This window comes from Dicentrarchus labrax, unplaced genomic scaffold, assembly GCF_905237075.1.
Source record: "Dicentrarchus labrax unplaced genomic scaffold, dlabrax2021, whole genome shotgun sequence".
In the NCBI taxonomy this organism is placed as follows: Eukaryota; Metazoa; Chordata; class Actinopteri; family Moronidae; genus Dicentrarchus; species Dicentrarchus labrax.
The window spans coordinates 28754731-28766577 of record NW_026136713.1 but is presented as its reverse complement, the minus strand read 5'-3'; the positions used below and the strand labels follow the sequence as shown (position 1 = coordinate 28766577).

At 40.7% G+C, this 11847-nt stretch overlaps 1 long non-coding RNA gene across 1 annotated transcript in view; it reads left to right on the top strand.

Moving 5' to 3' along the window:
- Nucleotides 1-703: 703 nt before the first annotated feature.
- Nucleotides 704-11847, top strand: part of LOC127374760 (uncharacterized) — a 32798-nt gene continuing 21654 nt past the window's right edge. Inside the window, exons 1-2 of the long non-coding RNA XR_007887261.1 lie at nt 704-776; nt 1236-1438. This is a non-coding gene — a long non-coding RNA (uncharacterized LOC127374760). The remainder of the gene's footprint in view (nt 777-1235; nt 1439-11847) is intronic.

Sequence of the window (11847 nt, the reverse complement as noted above, 5' to 3'; positions counted from 1 at the left end):
CCTACCAAATCAAACAGCTTTTCATTCCCTAAGTGATATCCCAACTCTCAGGAATACTGGAACTTATGAGACACTTTACAGTATACAAAAACATGTAGGTACTGGTGAATTACAAAGCAGGAGCCTAAAGGAAGAGACAGTCATCACCTGTCTGAGAATAGGACATACAGGATTAAATCTTACACTCCATATCATAAAAAGCACCCTAGTGGGCGAATGCATTCATTGTAATAAGCCAGAAGCCTCAAACGTGTATTAATAGACTGCTCAAGAAGGGAATTAATATCAGCATTAGATAAGGGACACAATATTACATTGGAGAAACTACTTGGAAAGAAATCATGAAAAACTTTTAATTACATTTTTGAAGAATAACATGAATAATTGAGTTATTTTGTATATTGTTTTCTTTCTTTCTTTCTTTTTTCTTGCCAATCTACAGCTACACACTCCAGTCCAGAAGGTGGCGGTAATGCACCTATAAGCCGGTTTGCCAACTGCCATTAAAACTCGAAGAAGAAAAAAGTGACATCTCATTGATCCCTCATTTTAGTATGCCCTGCCCCCAACATCCTGTTTAATCAGGAAATATAATCACATTCAGGAAGTAAGATTCTTCCAAAACTGGCACTTCACTGGAATTCAAAATGCCATTAAACATTTTTATACCACGTGTAAGTAACATGAAGTCACTGCAAGTCCACTTGTTTCCTGCAGAGCCGAGCGGTGACGGACGTGATTAAGTTCATGAGAGCTCAACAAGCTTCTCCACTGTGGTTTGTATCCATCAACAGCCAACCTGATTTGGGGGCTTCATTTTCCCCAGAGATGTGTTTGTAGTTTCACCTGCTGATGGATTTGAAAATGGACAAGAAATTGATTCCAGACTTTTAAAGCTTCCAAGTTCTTTACAACTTTCAACAATCCCAGAGTTCACCTGTGCAATCACAAGTACGCTCTGAATTCATTTAAAGATAATGTGTGAGGGTTTGGATTGAATTAATTTTTTAGTGAATGCTACTGAGTTTGTTGTCTTGCTGTTCATTAGAATGACTGTTTGGCTTTTGTTTGTATGGCTGTTTATTGGTTATTTGTTTACTGGGGGATCTGTTGACATGGTAAGAACTTGAAGGTAACACGGTTGCCTAATCTTCTAACTTTGTACCTGTTTTCCAAAACAAACAACAGAAAAAAGACTCCACCGTCTGTCTGTTCTGACTGTCTTTCCTCTGCAGGCTTGGGGAGGGTGAGACAGTTCACCTGGACTCTATGGGGAGAAAGATGAACTCTTCTGGTCTACCATCTGCTCACCAGTCCACCTTTGGAACGCTCCCCTGGTCCCGTCAAGCTCTTGGCCTCATCCTCCCCGACTGAAGATCAGCCAGATAACATTACCTCCTGACCAATCAGGCGCCTGGATCCATACCTCATCCCACAGGTAGGCTTTCCAACAGACAGGCCAGTAGAAAGAGCGTTGCTTTCATTGAGAGCCAACCAATGGGAGCACAGAGATGTGATCCACCGCTAAAACGGGGCCAACCTGTGTTTTGTGGTGTTGTTGAGGTAATGTGGAGTGGGGATAACATGTTGCTGTTCAGAGTGCATGTAGCTCCTGAGTTTAGTTTTCAGCTGTGGCTGTTCCTTTAGTGTAGACTTTGCAGTTGAAGCTGGTTCTTGTATCTGCTTATTTCAAAGTACTCCGTTTATAAGTGGTATTGAAGCTGGTAATGTCAGTGATCTCAGACTTCTGCCAAGTTGGGAATGGATTAGAGGTTTAGAGGATCTATTCACCAAAATAATAATCATTTTCTATTTCTTTGTTAGAAAGAAGTTCCAATTAAACTGTTGACAGCAATGTTTGTGGATTATAGGCTAACCTGGCACTGTTCCTGGAAAGACAAGTTGCTGTTGAATTATTATCATATGACCACAAACGGTATCCCATTCATTCCCATTGTACCTTATACCTCATAAATGAACTGATGAAACCAAAAACTATAGATCCCACATTTGTTTTCGGGGTTTTTTTTGTGCTCAAAGGAACATTTCATTCTGTGTGTAGTTGCAAACATGTTAATTTCAGCCTGTCTGGAGTCTCCGGTAGGAGCAGTTTAGTGTGTTTTATCTTTACAGTTTTAGAAACGCTCACTTTCCTGCGCTTGTCTGAACTTTCTTTTACTTCTTGTATTGTCCAGCCCGGTGCACCCTCTCCATCTGGCACCAAGGCAGTATATAACACATCATAAAAGTCTTTGCTAATATTATTTGACCCAGGTCAGTCTTGCGAAACACTAACCCTTGCAGTTTGCTGTTAAATATTGGACTCTACTCTTTGGAACTGTAGTGAGAGCCCCCCCTTTTGTGCCTTCACCACCTCCACCACCTTTCCTTGCCTTTCCTCCTCCTCCTCTCTCCCTCCTGTGTCCAGTAGGGACCAAACAGACGGCCTGTGTTTGTTTCCCCTCTGGTCTTTCCTGATTGCGCGACCAGGCAAATTCCGGTCGGCTCTAATCTAGCCGTTGGACAGCCACCGAATTAACGAGAAAACCCATTTGACACACATGCTTCCACTTTTGTGTTTGTTGCCTCCCCCCTGAAGTCTGCTTAATTCATACAATTTTGCCTTCATTAGGCTGCATTTCAGGCTGCAGGGTACAGGTAATGCAAAGCATTTCCCCCTTCAAATTGTCGGCCGAGCCTTGGTTGCTAGGAAGTGGAAGAGTCTCAATTGCAGCCATTTCCTCGCCAGTGCACCGAGAGGTCCTATTACAGCGTTTAGGTCAGGGCAATTGGTGTCATTACAGGCAGCCAACTTCCCTCCACCAAAGTAATGAATTAGCCCGGGCTATTTGGGCTGTATGATTGCAGTTGCCAGGGGAGATGAGTATGAAGTGGGGGGATAATTATGGTATGTATCCTTGAGCGGATGTGTGCCGTGTGGGCCAGCCACGGGGGCGGTTTCCACACTTGTGTAATGGCTTAATGTAGCTGCTGACAGGCAGCCGGGCAACATGGAAAGGTGCTACTGTGCTCTACTTGTGGACTGTGACTGACATGCCAAACCATGCCAACCTGTTTTAACCCCGCGGCTCATTTACTTCAAATGACTCAGTCCAACGTCCAAGAGTCATTTCTGCTAAGAAATGTTCACCAGGGATGAATGAAGCTGATTGAATATAATTGTTTACAGAACCTTTTTAAGATAATTTGTATGGTAATAGAGTGTAACTTTATATTATCAGTTGGCTATAAATTGCGCTCAAACTTCATTAAGAGCTCCAGTTCTTTACAAGCTGTTGAGACAGGCAAGGAAACCATTAACTCTTGGAACACTGAGAAATTACCCCCATAATAAAACAATAGTGAACTTTGATTGCATGGCCCATTCATAAAAAGCAGTGGAAACAATAACCAGGAGGCGCTACTTCATTTACACCAGTGACTTCTGGAGGGGGGAGCCCTGTAATAAAAGTATCAATGATAAATATGCGGTTTATGTGTGGTGAAGTTTCATGTGATGCTTTAAAAAAATTAAACAAATACAACCTGGAATAAACCAGCTTAATTTGTTAAAGAAAACCAGCAGACCAAAAGCCGCTGCAGCTCAGAGCTGAATTGCGAGTGCCATGCTCGGTGGTGGTTGCAGGGCGGTGTTGGGTGGGTGGTTGGGGGGTGAGGGGCGAGGGGGCGAGGGGGAGGTTGGTTGTTTTCTCAATGGGAAGTCGAGCGCTGCAATAGGAACCCTGCCAAAAAAAGAGTTCACCAAACAAAGAGGCCGGTAGGAAATAATGCTGGTCGAGGCTTGTTGGGCCATCTATGGGCTTCTTTCCAAGCTGCTGTAACCAGCTATAAGTCTTTTATGGGGACACCCTGAACAGGGGGCCCCACCAAGGACAGGAACTTTTACATTTCTGCTTGAATGGGACCTCTGCCAGGGGCTGAGTTCAAAGTGCACTTTCCAGTCATTTCATTTAACTACTTTGTGTATTTGATAGGGCCGGCAGTGAAGCACATGGACCTGAAGTAATATTCCCTGAATTTCGGTCTTTTTTTTTTTTTTAAAGAGTCCAGTCTGAGGGGAAAACGGGACAAAACCTCGTAAACTGTGGGACTCTGTCTCTTTGTATGTGTGCACACACACGCACACATGAACATTTAATTTCTGGCTGTCAAGCCCTCCCTCTGCTTTTCCTCTCCATCCTGCAGATCATATCTCATGTCAGTGAGAGCAGAAGGAAAGCGCAGCCTGATTATTTCTCAATACAAACACCATGTGTCTGCTGCATCCATATGTCTGTCGTTGTGTCTCTTACTGCAGCTGCTTTTTACTTCACTTTTCATGAAATTTTCTTCCTTTTGGCAAAAAAATGTTTTTGCATGATTACAATTCCATATAATTAGTGTTTATCAAACATTTATGTAGTTTCCGCAATCTGATTCTTTCACATGAGCTCGTGTTTTACAAAGACATGTCGTTTTGTTTTGGTTATGATCTCTGCTATCTACAGTTTGTCCATACGCTCAACAATTTCACCTCTGTGGTTAGAGAGTGAGTTTGCACAGAAGTCCAACTTTATCCACAAAAACCCTTTGAAACCAAACCATTTTTCTCTTTTTTTTACACAGCCTTCTCAAATCACAAGCCCACCATGGTTTTGATCAACAGATGAAAGAAATTTGGTCGACTTAAAAAAAAGAGTTGCAGCTTCATGCTGCGGCATAGTTGCTGTAGTTTTCCTCTGTAGAACGGACCATTTGCTAAGCAGTTGCATATCTTGCCAGTGATCAGCACTAAGCCAAACTTTAATCCTATCTCTGCTGGTAAGCCACTGTTGGTGGTATTCTGCCAAATGGTACCAAAAGCAGGGGAATCTGCACGACGCCCCCTGGTGGTCCATGACTGGTTTGAAGCTGTGTATAAAATGACAGTCGTTCACTACACAAACCAAGTGTGAATCTTTATTTAAAACGCAGTTTTTGCTGAGAAAAAGACATCTATGGCACTCCATAATATGTTTAAAACAACTTTATTTACTCTTCCTCTTGTTTATTTGAATGTTTTGGGTCACCAAAACTGTAGTGCTCATCACATGACAAACCCAAAAGCTTAACAGCTGTGTCATTGCTTTCATTATTGAATTAGAATAAGAATATTTTTTGTACATGTGTCACTGAGGTAATTATTGAATGTCTCTGTAATCTTTTTATATTATAAAAGGACAAAATGTCTTCAATGTAAAAGTATCTGATTACCTCCTGTCCTCAGTAGAGTTCTCATGCTAAAATAAGTTTATTTCAAAACATGACAGGAACTATATTATAAAGACTTAATGTACACAAAAACTGACTAAAATCAGTTAATTTGAAGGATTAGATTAGTAAGAGTTAACATCTAGTGATAGGTACGCTATGAATAAAGTAGTTTCAAGCAAAGAATGGTGAAAATGTATACATTCTGACTTTTTGTCCCTAGTATGGAGAATGTCCAAATTCTGCAACTCGGTTTTGTGGTTTCACATTTTAATCAGTTGATTACTACTGAACAAAGTTGCCTTTCATTTTTTTCCCCTTATTTGTTAAAAAATTGACATGGAGATGCAGTGTCTTCATACAGCACAAATATGATTCTGTCACTGATATGATACAGATACTGTCCAAACAGTGAACAGCTCATGGATAGACTGAAATATCTGATTACATGATGGAAAAAAAAGAAGAATTTGAACTGCTGCTTCAGATGGTACGTCCAACTAATTCTTGCCTTTTGTTTTGATCTATGTACAGCACCAGATGGAGGGAGTATTTCCACATTGGCAAACACAGAGAGTACCTGCAACTTTCTGCCAATCTGAACATCAAAGCATTGTACTCTCCTGGGGTTGACAGCGTATTTGGAACAATTCAAGTTATCATGATGCAATAAGAACCGCCCATCCGGTGATTAAAAACCAACCAAATTATTAGTTTCAAGCCCGACTTTGTGTCTTCTTGAACCGTGGCCCTGTGCTGGATGGTGTGCTGCAAGGATGAAGTCATACTTCTCACAGTGTGTGAGAGAGAGTTTCACTTCCTACCTTTGGAAGAGAAAGAGGTTAGCCTGACAGCTTGATGGATGGTCTTTTTTTGTACATGCTGCTTGCGGAATACGATGATTTCATGTGGTTGTGAGACCGCGGTGTTCTTGTTGCTTTGGAGCGCTGCAGCAATTAGCACAGTCACCCATTACATTCACTGTATGATAGGGCTGCAGTGTGTCTAAGTGGGTGTGTACATTTGAAATGAGAGTTTTGGTATGTGTGTATTTGTCGATGTGAATGTCAAACCTCACGGGACATAATTTAAAAACCACACTTGTAGTTTCATAAGACTACTTTGGCAAATGTTTGCAATGACAAGTGAAATACGTGTTTAAGCTTTGCCAGTAAACAGTTCAGAGCTGCTCATTGCATGAAACAAAACAGCATCCCATGAATTATTGGATTTCATTTTGCTGTATGAAATTAAGAAACTATCCACTCCCATAATAACTCAAACTAAAAGCGGATTTACTGCAGTTTGACTGTTTGAAGAAAAATGGTAAGTGATGTGATCGTCATGAGATACAAACAACATCAACCTCATCTGCATATATGTACTAACTTCCTACAAAAACCAGAATAGACAATCTTCTCCAGTGAAAACAGGAATGGTTGTTCAGCTTCAAACAACTTACACTCTATTCACTGTTCCCGCAGACAAACGCACATCCTCCTATACAGACACTCAGTGTTGAATAAACAGAACCGCATGTGCATCTGCTGGCTGTTTCTCCTTTTTAGCCACACTGGCAGCACGGTTTCAGGGATGTTGCTCCATCAGCTGGTCTTTCCACCACTTTGGTCCAGTTTGAAATGTATTAACTAGGGATGCTCGATATTGGCTTTTCTGCCAATATCCGATATTCCGATATTGTCCAACTCTCAATTTCCGATACCGATATCACCCGATACCGATATATGCAGGCGTTTTACACCAAAACTGTTAGGTAACAACATAACATACCTCCTATTGTGGAATTAACACATTATGCCTAATTTTATTGTGATGCCCCACTGGATGCATACATAAATGCAACATGGCTTTCCAAATGTAAACACTGTCTGTGCAAAATAACAGAACAACTTCAACTTTCATTGTATGAATACTGAAAGTCGCTAGCTACGCGCTAGCTTTGGTTAATATGTTAAATTGTATTATTCACCTGAAGGAGTGCTAATGTAAATTCTAAGCCAATTGTTAGTTTGGTTAGGGAACAGCTCATAGCAGGGTAAAATATTTAAGGTGCATTGCACTTATTTTGTGTTAATATTAAAATTATTCAGCTTTAAATTGTTTGCTTGTTAGCCACGGTTAGCAACCAACCAGTCTAGCGTAGTTGTTGTTGTTATACATCATCTAGCACGTGCTAGTAAATGTCCCATGCTGCGTTCATGCAGGCTCGGAAATGCTGAAGCTTACAGAACAAACATCGGCATAAAAACCCGATACCGATAATTCCCAATATTAAATATATATATATATATATATTAGTATATATTATATATATTATATATATATATATATATATATATTTAGTATATATTATATATATTATATATATATATATATATATATATATATATATATATATATATTAGTATATATTATATATATTATATATATATATATATATATATATATATATATATATAATATATATTAGTCAATATCGTCCGATATTATCGGACATCCCTAGTATTAACAGCTGTTGGATGTCTTGCTATGGAATTCTGTACAGACATTCATAGTGCCCGGAGGATGAATCCTACTGCCTTTGGTCGTCAACTGACTTTTGCTCTAGTTTCACCATGAGGATGACATTTGTGGTTTTGAGTGAAATGCCTCAAAACTTTTGGATGGCTTGGCTATCATGTTCCCCCCAAGATGGATTTGGTGACCCTTAATTTATCATTTGGTGCTGTCATCAGGTCAAAATCTACCCAATAATTAGGTTTATGACCAAATACCTGCTAAATTAATTCCCATCAGCCTCTACAACTTTAGTTTAAGTACATTTAGTAATAACCCCTCATCTCAGCCCATTGGCTGACTCTGGTTGGTTTCGCAAATAAAATCCTTTTTCTCCGACTGCGTTATCATAGTACTGTGAAACCTCTTAGAAAGGATGCTAAACTACTGTAGGCAACCAAATATTAAGACAGCATATTGTAACTATTCTACCTTAAAATAACAGCTTCAAAATGACTGTGATGCTACATTGAGTTGTAATAGGGTGGATGATACCTCGGTCATTCCCACTCTGCGCCTTGTACACATTTTCTTACACTATGGCACCTTTGGTTCCAGGTAGGGACAAGCACATAATGTTTACACACACTACCAACTACTGGTGAAACTGGATGATATTTCATGGGGAAAATGTTTTCTAGTTTTCCCTCTGATGTCCTCTGGCTGCTTTGCCTCGACTCTCTGTGATTTTCATTTTCCCGATGGATGGATAAAACTTTACTTGTTGCTAAAGTAAGTTAACTGCTACTAACTGTAGACTGCCACTAGTTGGGTTGGCTCAGTTAGCCGGACTGTGAGCTCAGAGCGGCAGGAGACTTTAGAACACACAAGCTTTAGACCTGCTGTGAGGAAATTTTTAGGCCCGGCATCAGGGGCATGCTGACAAGGGGCGGTGCCAAAATGGGCACCAGAACCGGGCGAGTGGGAAATGTAACCAGGCTCAGCAGCCTTTATGGACATCATGGCAGAGGCGAAGAGACGTAAGAGGATGTTGAGGAAGCTAAGAAGAGAAAAGGCCAGGCTGGCCTTCTTGCTGTCAGACTAGTAAGTAATATTAGCTGAGCTTGTTAGGTTTCGTGTGACAGTCACTTTGAAACTCGGGGTACCAAATTGCAGAAAATATGAATTCTTACATGATGTATAACCATAGAGATGGTAGATCAAAATATGCTTTTAGTTATAAGGACTTGATATAGGAAGGACAAATAGATAGTTTACATAAAGACAAGCATGCAAATAATCAAGTCAACTAACTTCCTCTGATTTGTCTTCTTCTTCTTCCTCCTTCTCCTCCTCCTCTTCCTGGGCCTTCCACCATTCCACCTATGCTTTAGTTATTTGACACTGCAGGAGACGCCAGGCATTCAGGGCATTCTTTGTCCCAGGAGAAAGAAGGAGGGAGACAGGGGGTGAGGCAGTTAGGGGGTGGGATGCAGGAGGGGAGACAATGCGAGAGGTTCCACTCCGTTCGGCTTCAATAAGAGTCCCCCCCCACCCCCACCCCCAAACACTTTCCACACACACACACACACACTCCTCGACCACCTCCCAGCTCACGGAAGGGGCGGAGTTGAGGGCAGCGAGGCAGTGTAGAGTTAGAGGAAGGGGGGAAAAAGAAAGAAAATGCCCCCCACCACTACCTCCGCCACCATCCGCCCCTTTTCAGTGTTTTGTGGGATGCCAGCATGTCCTGAGCCCCCTTTTTTCCCACAGGGAGAGAAGAAGAAAAACACTCCTCTTCATAGACCCCACCTCCCTTCTCTGTGCTTCAATGACTGAATTTGACTTTGGCATCAGGAGCCATTTGGTTGTGATTTATTATTATCCTCACCTGCCCCGCTCCACTGCTTCATGTTTGCCCCTTTGTTAAACAGATGGGTGCCTAGGCTTGCATGGTCCTTGAATTGTGTCATTTCCTTCCTGTATTAAAGGACGATTCCAGTTTATTACAATTTGGGCTTTACAGCAGTAGTTTTGGCCATATTGGATTAATAACTCACCTGCTGAGATCTGGGAATGAGTGCAACATTTCATCACTTTTGGTTTAACCTCCAAATAAAGTGGATTAGATAATCTGGCTCAATTGTTGACTTGTTTACAACCTGCTTGTTTCTTGCCAGGTCAGACTTTGTTGTAGCAATGTTGCCATGTATTGAGATCTCAGCAACTTTTTTGTTGAGTACAATGTTATCGTAACCAGGATGCTGATAATGGGCTAGTACTCGTGAGACAGCAGTTTTTAATTACCATGCAATTTGGTGCAAACTCTCATGGTCTTTGTGTACTTTGGTGACTTTTCATGTCACAAATACTTTGGTTGAACTATCTAACAGTTTGTTTTTTTTACAATGACCATATTACATCCTCACAGAGCCACTAGTGACTGAACGCTCTTTGCCTCAAGCAACTAAGCATTTTTGTTATCTGTAGCAAAGCAATTTTGACAGTAAACCTGCTCCATTGTATCTCAGTGCATAAAACACAACAATGAACAATAAATTACATCCTACTCCAGAATCACCAGCGGCAGAGCAACTTTATTCTGCAATACAGACGCTGTTGTGTTGGTCAATAATACTGCTGTCATCTGTTTAGTGATGCAGTTGTTGATAGGATCCTCTGCTACTTAACCTAAAATCATAAGCACAATTTGTGCCCGTTGATTTTAGAAAGATCATCGGTCAGTCAGGCAGTATGGGCGGTACTTTGAGCTAACTTTGCAGTACTTTCCTCATTTTGTTACCATTAAACCAGGGACATAAAGTCCCTTTTTTTGCAGCAGATGATTTTAAGAGGAAACCAGTTACTGTGTGGGCCTTTTTTTTGTGTACTCATCTGGTCCCAGGAAATCTAAAAGCTTTCGTGAGCTGATGATCATGAAATCGGTTATACATGGCAGCAAAATGGGCATTTATTTTAAGATAAAAGTCAGATTACCTCTTTTTTTTCTTTTGCTTTGGAAGTCTCTGGATGCACATGATATCTGTTTTTCATTCATAGATGCTGGATGTCTTGTCTATTAGCATCATGTGTGGTTTCACATCTTCTTAACATTTGAAACGGAAAGGAATGTTTGTGTGGGAAGACGAAACCAATTGCTTTTATTGATTGTATTTCTGAAAGGGAAGGGGAAGTAGCGTTCATAGCTTTCAAACCGCACTTGTTCCAAAGACTTTTTACTTGTAACGTTTTAGGATTGTACTACAATTTAGCAGCAGTGCACTACCTTCACAAAGGAAAGTCCCAGTAATGACATGGTGGCCATCTTGGCTGTTTACACGGTTCTCAGTACTGAGGTAATGCAATTTGTCTCTATATATTAAACTGGGCAGACTTGGAGGCAGATGTCCACTCTTATTACAGCAAAAGCAGAGCATGAACCAATAAGTCTTTGTGAAAAGAAGAGGAAAATGAAGGAGCCAGCTACAGTTAAAGTGCTCCAACATGACAAAAAAGCCAAAGTAGAATGTAAAAATAATCCAGCATAAAATAATTCCATCCCAAATGGTCTTTTAAAGACATGTTACAGACGGTAATCATGAATGTAAGCGACGTCAACCAACCTCAGCCTCAACTGGGACATCCAGCGTTACGTTGTGGCGTAAAAATTACAGCCGTGGCCGGAAACGGGGAGTTACTTTTTTATCTGACCTGAATATTAACATTCTTCCGGAGCTGCTGGGTGAAACCATAAGCCTGTGTTTAAGAAATATCACTGCTGTCATGGAAAACGCATATATCTGCAAAAGGGTTTTTTCAGGAATGAAGAAAAGAATGCTTATTATTGTATTTTCCCATTACACAATGGGATTTTCTCCAGGCAGCACAAACAGAAAAGTTATAAACCTTCACCATATGCAAAACCATGTGAACCTTTAGTCTAAATCACTGCTATGGTTTTCTCCTGATAATTTTGATGTTTGAAGCTAGAAAGGCCTGAATTATTCCACTGCATACAAGCTGCTCTCTCCCATTGACCTTAATGACCACACTCATCTGTTGTGGTTTGGCTGATATGTT